The sequence below is a fragment of the Eulemur rufifrons genome, chromosome 8 (assembly GCF_041146395.1).
Source record: "Eulemur rufifrons isolate Redbay chromosome 8, OSU_ERuf_1, whole genome shotgun sequence".
In the NCBI taxonomy this organism is placed as follows: Eukaryota; Metazoa; Chordata; class Mammalia; order Primates; family Lemuridae; genus Eulemur; species Eulemur rufifrons.
In genome coordinates this window covers 65,394,779-65,404,051 of record NC_090990.1, presented here as the reverse complement: position 1 = coordinate 65,404,051, position 9,273 = coordinate 65,394,779, and the positions used below count along the sequence as shown (strand labels likewise).

The window sequence follows — 9,273 nt, the reverse complement described above, 5'->3', positions numbered from 1 at the left end:
GAGCCAAGAAAAGCTGTTTTATTTATAAACAAAAGACCCAATAACTTGCCTTTCTGAGATTACAGATTCTTACCATGAATCATCCTGTATTGTCTGATATATTTTCTAAATATAGGTGCAATTCATTATCTAAATCCTCACATGTTTCAAGACTTTTGCCCTTTGTTCTTCAATGGGCAAAAATAAAATAAAAAGTCCCTAATTTCACAGCATAATGTAACATGATAAAAACCTCTTTGTTTTAGAAAATTACATGTCAGTGCTGGGTAATCTATAGTACCAATTAACCAACAATGATAATTATAAGTTTTTAAAAGCTAGAAAATTTGTTGCTATTTTTAGAGATGATGTTGATTTTTTTTCTTTCATATTCTTTTGAGATGTTTTCCCCTTACCTCATTTCATAAAGCCCACTTTTTTAAGGGCACAAAACTATTTATAACAATAGATGTTCTAGGAATTGGCAAACTGTGAAATCCTAGATGGAATGGCAGAATAGCCCCTCAAGGAGAGAATGGACTTTATTTATTCTTGGTGAGTTCCAAATGCACAAAAATAAAGGGCTTGCCAGTTGCCAGTGGGAGGTGAACATAATTATGACTTCACAGCTGCTTCTTCTAAAGAAAAAATGAGAGAAAAAAGTTAGAGTCATGCTTTTTTTTGTGCTGCATCTAAAAAGAATGTGCACAAAGGGAATATATTTATGCCAGATATAAGAAGTCATAATCAAAGTTATACTGTACTACCAAACTCATGCCAAGAAATTCAGAAATCTTGGCAGTCTGTAAATCAGAGATATACATCTATAGTATTCTAGAAGTTAGAGCAAAGTATGAATAATCGAGGTGCTCAGATACCTTTCCATTATCTTTCCCCTGATAAAGTTGGAGTGTTCTTTCAGCAAAATTGTCATCAACTACTTTACCGGTTTGACATTTGCAAAGCAACTCTGTTCAGAGAATTCAAAACTTGATGAGTCTGACTCGAAAGTGTGTGGTCTCAAGGAAAGGCCTTTGGAAAGTTTTGCTTATGACTTTGGAAATTAAACTTTATAAGTGCTCTGAGAGATAGTCAAGGTTACTAGTCACAACTGCCAGGGCTGATATATTGTTTAATCTAGAATAGTTGTTGGCAACTTTTTCTGTGAATGGTTACATTGTAAATATTTTAGACTCTGTAGGCCATATAGTCTTTGTTCCAGCTATTCAACTTTGCCATTGTAGCATGAAAGCAGCCATAGACAATACGTAAATGAATGAGTAAGACTGTATTCTAATAAAACTTTATTTATAAAAATAGCCAACAGTTGGATTTAGTCCTAGGCCATAGTTGGCAGAGCCCTGATATAGATATCTCCAGTAATAAACATGGAATTGCAATAGCCAAATCTTTATCAACAGTAGTCTTTATTTAGTGCCATTAGGGCTTTTAATAATAATTAATTTAAATTTATAGGTATTTCTCTCAAGACGTTTTTGTCAATTAGTAGTGGAGAGATAAGCACTGGTAGAGAGCAACGCTTTATCAAAAACACTATAAAACTACTTTGATAACTTGCTTCTTTACAAAATCATCATATCAAGCAACTGCATACTGGAACTTATATTGAACACAAAGCTCCAAATATTTTTATCTTCATTGATCCCTAGCAGATGTAACACATGGGAAGAAAAGATGAACAGTCAATCTGATTTCAATATAGATATTTTGTGGCAGTGAGAAAGGATATGCCAGTGGAATCAGAATTAATTGTGAATCTGCTTTTCATGAGGAAGCCTCATGAAAAAAATAATCTCTTTGGTCTGACATGAATAGGCTACGTCAATCTTCTGAAGAAATGTTACATTATCTGAGTGATAACTATAGGTGAATCCAGGGTGATGCCTTTTCCTGGTTCTTCCAGGAATCTTCCATTGACCTCTTTATGCCACTTAACTTCTATTTGATCTATTTTCCAATTTATAAAATAAAGGAGAATAAAGAGATGTCTGTAAAGTGGTTTCAAAGCTCGAGTAAAAGGCCGTCTGAAATACAGGATGGCTGAGTTTCAAGGAGTCAGGAGGACACTTTGGCTATTGAGAATACATTTTAAATCATGTAAGTGTACACAATTAATATTCTTGTGAATGCCATATTACTCAGCAATATTCCAGACGGTCAAATAGATAAGGGGGACACAAAAGTTTAATGTTCAAGTTAAACCTTTTAATTAAAATAGATATGACAAATATATGTATAAGGAATTAGTTTTGAATTGAAAGTTGCCATTTTGTGATACCAACATAGGTACATAGACATAAATTCACCTGACAGCTTTTGCAGGCTCTTTTACATATAATTTAGGTATTCCAGTTTTTATTTTTTCAATGTATTTTAGTTACTTTTGTACTTACTCTGGTTTTCTTCAGATTATTCTCCTTCTATTGTTACAAGAGCCAAACCTGAACATTTTTAGTAATCCAGATAATGCCATAAAACTAGTATCATAGAAGCAGCATAGGGTAGTAGAATTGTGCTAGACTCAGTATCAGAATATGGGTACGTGTCCTTTGCTTTCTTTAACTTTAGTTTCTCCATTGGAAGGGCAGTAATGAGAAGCTTACAATCCTTTTAGGAGATTGAATGAAATATTGAATCAGAAAGTGCTTAACAGTTATAGGTGCTTAGTAGTTAAGACTCAAATTTGAGTTTGAGTGAAGGATGCTGATTAAGTGAGATAAAAATGATTAATTTCTCTCGTAGGAAAGAAAAAAGGTACAAATAATTGCAGTTTTCTCATGGAAGGAAGCACTTTCATGACAGTTTTCATTGTGTCTTAATGTTCTCATTGCAAGACATTTAACATTTCTATCCTCATCCAAAAATGCTAGTAGCACTCCACCATGGTTATGATGAAGGTAAAAAATATTCTTTCATGTTTCTAAATACAGTTGGCACTCTGCATTCCCTCTGTTCTGCATAGAGGATTCAAACTACCACCAATCAAAAATACTTGGGAAAAAAAATTGCATCTGTATGAATGTGTACAAACTTATTTTTTTGTCATTATTTCCTAATAAGACAAGAAAACAATACAATATAGTAAACAAAATAGTATAAAAACTATTTACATAGCATTTACATTGTATCAGGTATTATAAGAAATCTAGAGATTATTTAAAGGATATGGGAAAATGTACATAGATTATATGAAAATACTACACCATTATGTATCAGTAACTTGAGCATCCACAGATTTTGGCATCCCAGGGAGATCCTGGAACCAATCCCCCACAGATACCAAGGGATCACTGTAGTTCCTAAAGGATCAATACTAAACCTAGATGATAATTTAAGGCATCTGTGAATCCAAAGGACAATGGAGTATTTTGGGATTGAAAAAAAATGCCAAAATATACCAGCATTTCTGAACTCCCCCTTAATGACCTGGGATCTGCTTAGAGATCTGCCTAGGGCACAGGCAAAAATGAAAAAAATTTCAAATTAAGTAAACATTCAAAAATAACTGTAATGATGAAAGGATCCTCCTTTTCCCCATCCCTACCTGGTACAGCTATGTAGAGCCATGACAAAATGGTCCCTGCACCTCTCTAGTGATAACAGACTCTAAGGGAGCATGGCAGTGTAGGGCAGTCGGGGCTGGTGGCAGGCCATTGGAGGTGGAGGGCTGTTACTGGTTGACTTTGGATGAGCTTCTATGCAAAGGAGGTGTATGCAGGAGTTTATGGGGCAGAATTACAAGGGAAGTTCCTTTGCTCCATGCTTACAGGGGCGTGTTGTTTATGAAAGGAGAAGGAATGAGAAGAGAATCGGATTTAGGAGATTCCTTAATAGTATAATATAACTGTTGGAGAAGTACTGAGTGTTTGTTCTCATTTAATAGATGGTAAAAAATAAGACAGTTTTAGTGCTTATATTGCTTCTAAGTGGACAGAGGGGATGCTTAGACTTAAGAATTTATGAATAATTTTTTCTCTCACCTGATTATTTTGATTCTACTATGAATAAGCTGAGAATTATTTCTGAAAGTCTATGCAGGCTGCCTGAAGCAGAAATGCAGGATTGATTGGTCAGGGAAAAATACTCCAGCTGCCTATATTCTAACAGCATCCATTCATTAGGGTCTTACTCTGTGCACAGTTATCGTCCAAAGAATTCTATATACTTAGTTCTTCTATTCTTTACACTAAATCTGTAAGGTTGGTATTATCATTGTCTCCATTTTCTGGTGAAGACACAGAACTTAGAAAGTCAAATACCTTGCTTAAGGTCACATAGTTATTAAGAGAAAGAACCTGGAATAAAAGCCAGACCTGTCTACTCAGGGCTTCTCCCTGGTCTGGTGGGAGTGCTAAGGGAGGAGTGAGGAATGGCCAGTCCTGTGAGAGCAGAGGGAAGTGATTCCAAGGCAGATCAAATGGCGCCCGTAATCCTTCTTGGGATGCTGAAGGCAGAGGTCTTGAGAAGCCCACAGTTCCTGATTTGTGTACATGCCCAGACCCAGTGGGTATCTGTTTAGTTTGATTAAAACCTTCCATGCTCCAGAAAGGGAATGTGAGTTCATACCACCCACAATGAGACAAACTAAATCAGCAAATGAGAAGATTGTCTACATGGCCCTTTAATGAACCTTCTCCACCTCCCACCCCCACTGTGTCAGACTCCACCTGTAAGAGGCAAAGGAGACTTTCAAAAGAAGGTCTCTATGTGTACTGGGTGGTCATGAATTTCCCCTTGACTCACAGACAGATAAAAGAAATGTGACTCCTAGTCACCAGGAAGCAGGAAGTCTCCCCGTGGTTATTTGATCTTCTGTTGCTCCAAGGAGGCCCACATATCATCCTTTGCCACTTTAGGCCATTAAACCAATTTTGCTCCTTTATATAACTGCTAAACATAGATGCTGAAATGAAGAAATACAGCCTAAATAAAGACACCAATAACAGCTTGCAGGAAGTATTAAAAACAGCTCTGCAGAAAGTTAGGAGCCAATGCCTTTTCCATTGTGAACTTTAAAGGTGCTCAAAGGATCAGCCACAAAGTTACTTTGCCACAGGTACAAAATTAGAAATTTTGAGGACTATTGCGTACAATTTTCTCAGTGGATCAGCTAGAGGTTATTAAACACAGAGAATGCCAAAGTCATAATCTACCGAGAAGGCAGAAAGGGCTCATGCATGTTCCTGCCCCCACGTTCTGTGGGCCAGCTTCAAGAGCAGCCACTGTTTCTTGCACCTCTGACTCTTGGTTAGGTGGTTTGTTCCTGAGCCACTAAGAAGAGACCTACAGAAATGCCACGAACTAGGAGGTTGACTGAGCCAAGTGGGCCAAACAAAGCAGAATCTCAGATGCAGAAAGTTGCTCTCCAAAGGCAGGGGATGCTGGGCCCTAACCTCTTGTCAAATTACCCATCAATCAGGGCTTTAAGGAGGCAGTGTAGCATGGTGGTTAAGCCTAGGGGTTCTGGAGATAAACAGAGCTGAATTTGATCCCTGACCCTACTAATTGTGTGACCACTGGAAAATCACTTTATCTCACTATGGTACATTTTCCTAGTCTGTAAACTGGAATTAATGTTAGTGCGTTCTATCTAGAGTTGCTATGAGGACTGAATACTTAATAAAAATGTCGGGTCCACATGAATGCTTCATTCATGCAAGTGATTATTATTGAGCATCTTTCTATGTGTGCATCCCTGTTCAGAGCACTAGGGCAAGTATTGAAGTAAAAAGCATGGTGTGTGATCCCAGGACGCACACAGTCTAACCAGATTGACAAGAACAATATATGCACAGAAAAATTAAATAACATAAAGTAGCACACAGCAAAATGTTAATTGTGTACCATGGATGATTAGTGTTTTATTCATTTATTCATAAAGCACACACTGAATACGTCCTGTGTTAAAGAACTGTGATAAGCCCAGAGAAGGGTAACAGAGCTTAATCCTCATAGCTATTATTACATAAAAATTACTAATTATCCATCATTTTATTTATGGAAAAACTGAGACTTAGACACAAAAAGGAAAATACTGAAGGTCCCACAAGTAGTAAGCAGCAAGGCTGAGATTTGAACCCAGACTTGCCTGACCCCAAAGTTCATAATTATTTTTTTAAGTGACAGGGTCTTGCTATGTTGCCCAGGCTGGTCCTGAACTCCTGGGCTCAAGCCTTCCACCTTGGCCTCTTGTATAGCTGAGATTACAAGTGCAAGCCAGTGTTCCTGGCCCAAAGTTCATGATCTAATAGAGAAGTTATTAAGAGCATAGCCTCTAGAGCCAGAGAGTCTCTGTTCAAATCTCCACTCTGCTAATCATTAGTTCTGGGACCTTGGGTGAGTTACTTAAATTCTCTGGACTAGAGTTCCTTACCTGTAAAGTGAAGATAAAATATTAGCATCTACTTTATGTGGTTTTTGTGAAGATTAAATGAGTTAATATATTTGAAAACTGATTATAGCCTGGTACACTATAAACACTGTAAATATAAGCTCTATAATTATTGTAATAGTGAACACTATAATTATTACTATATTAACTGAGTGAGGGCATGTAAAGTGTTTAGAACATTGTTTGGTATATAACAAGCACTCAATAATTATCTATAATAATCATAATAATTATAAGGCAGGGTAGTCAGGGCAGGCCATTTTATATCAGGAACGTGAGCATCCGCTGATTTTGGTATACATGGGAGGTCCTGATTCATAGTAGAATAAAAATAAAGACTAATTATTATTATTACATAATGGGTTATACTGCACCTGAATAGTTTACCTTCCTTCAATCAAAATTGTCTTTCACTGCCCCTAAACTTGCAAACTCCTTCACCCCTGTCCATGGTATCACAATGCCCTCACAACACTATTTGAAAAATTAGTGTCTTGGTTAACTTCAGTGGATAACCACAGAAATCCTAGAATTAGAACAGGCCTTGGTTTAATTCTAAATTATGGTGCTATTATGCACTTTTCATATTATTCCTTCTTCCTACAAACCTCTTAGCTGGAGTTCTGGGGCTCTAGGCTTTCCCTTAGGTGTAATCCATCCTGCGTGCCATTGCTGGTATATTCAACACTTAGATTAGACTAAAAGAACCATCCGTGGTTTTCTGTTTCCCACCATGCCACACACTTCTCCCTGATGGTCAACTCTATCTTGTCTGACTTCTTTTATTGCTTTCAGAGCTTCCTTCTAGTCAAAGTAGTCTCCTCATTGTCTACAGATGAATATTTTATGCTGACTTTGGACTACACTCATGTGCTTTTCCACTCCTTACCTGGAAGCCCCTGTTTCACTCACTGCTGACTCAAATCTGCCTGGTCTTCAAGGTCAAGTTCATGTACCACCTCTCACTTAAACCCTGCCTTTACACTCTGCCCCCACCCAACCGTCCCGTCTCTGAACCCCTATAGCCCTTGATTCTTTGATGCCTAATGCAGTATATGATGCAAGGGATGTCGTAAAGAGGTTAAGTACATAGCCTCCTGAGTCATGTAACCTGAGTTCAAACTTGGCTCTGTCTCACCCTAGCTATGGGACCTTGGGCCTCAGTTTTTTCATCTGTAACATGCACATAACAAGAGCACTTATCTCATAGTATTATTTGCTTGAGGCTTAAATGACATAATCCATGCAAAGCACTCAGCATAGTCGTTGATGTGCAATTGTCACCCACACACATTATTAGCTGTTAGAGTGTGTGTGGTTGTGATGGGAACTCACCACGTTTGTTGAATGAATTCATTAGACTGTTGATTTCTGCTTAGCTTTCTAATTTCCACGTTTAGAGAAACAAAATGTACAAGATATTTGATAATCCTGAAAGAACATATATTTATGTTTACCTTTAGAATGTTGCCAGAGTCTTCAACGACACAGACACACCGTCCAGCGGTTTAAATGCTCTCCTCATTGCATTCTGGAATTCTTCCTCTCCCTGCGATCCTTGTCGCCGACCATCCCTTACTCCATAAGTAGAGAAAGGAAGAGGGTGATGGCAGGTTTCAGATTACTGCAGATAAAATGCACAAAGACAAACCCAGGGCTTCCCATAGTATATTGGGTACAGAAAATGCTTTGGGGGGACTCTAAGAAGCTTGAAGTCATTTTCCCTGTGGACATCATAAAGAGCCAGTGATTTATAATTCGGAAGAACAATGGACAGGAAAGGTTCTCTACCTGCCCGCTAAAGCGACGACTGTCTTGCGAGGACTTCTAATGCAGTCAGCGCTTCAGAGGTTAACAGCCCTTTTTCCCTAACTGCCTGCTACGCTTTGTCCTAGAGGCACTTCTGCTCCTCTCTGATTCTTTTTGGCTTAAAAAATAATTTTTTTTCCCACCATTCTCATTTCTCCTCTCCGATCCACCCGGTATTTCTTTTTCTCTTTAGTGGTCTGGCTTTGTGGCTGACCCCACGGTACCCTCTCAAGGGCACTTAGCGGAGCTGTTGTCTCGGGCTCGGGTTTTCTCCGGCTCCTCTGACCGGTAATAGAACAAAGGACAAAAGGCCGTCTCTCCAAGTAACAATATCTCTTTACTGAAGCTTTGTTCTGCGGCTTTGAGCTTTTTCTCTCTGATTCACTGGCCTTGCATCCGAGCAGCTTTCCCGTTTCTCGCCTTTCTATCACCTTCTAACTTCTAGAATGAGTAAGTTAGACTTCTTGTTTCTGGTTTCTCCCTTCCAAAAAATTCTTCAACACACTTTACTGAAATTTGAGGGCAATATATGAGAAGATGGAAAAATCAAGCTAATGCCAATCTTCATTCCCAGGCCCCCTGCTCTGCTGTGGCAACCAGAGCCCTGGGTCCTGCATTGCCCCTCGGAAACCACCTCCAGGTTGGCCTCCAGAGCTACCAAGGTGAGACTGGCTGGTGGATGATCCTTCTTGACAGCCCCCTCCCTAGAGGCCTTAACAGGATCTAGAGGTCGTTTTGGAAAACTGTGGAAAGGGTCCCATCAACATTCAGGCGTGTACCCTATTACCACTGAAGAGATTCCTCCTGGCTCCATCATTCTGTTTCTGCTCTTCATTGGTTAGTCCTTCAGCAAACATAGCCCTGCCCCACCAAGCACCTCCTCCTTGCCATTGTTACTGCCACCACCTGAGTTGAAGTGCTCACTGCTTGTTCACTGACATAGTCTACTAATACCTGTGTTAGTTTCCTAGGGCTGCTGTAAAAAAGGTACTGCAAGTTGAGTGGTATAAAACAACAGAAATTTATTCTTTCACCGTTCTGGAGGCTAGAAGTCGGAAAAGGGCCAGGCTTTC

The 9,273-nt window shown here is 38.9% G+C and overlaps 1 long non-coding RNA gene across 1 annotated transcript; it reads right to left on the bottom strand.

Annotated features, from left to right (window-relative positions):
* Positions 1-503: 503 nt before the first annotated feature.
* LOC138390113 (uncharacterized) lies at positions 504-8,467 on the bottom strand. The gene is made up of 2 exons (XR_011234524.1): positions 7,849-8,467; positions 504-617 (listed from the first exon to the last, which is right to left on the bottom strand). It is a non-coding gene; the product is annotated as an uncharacterized lncRNA (long non-coding RNA).
* Positions 8,468-9,273: the final 806 nt, after the last annotated feature.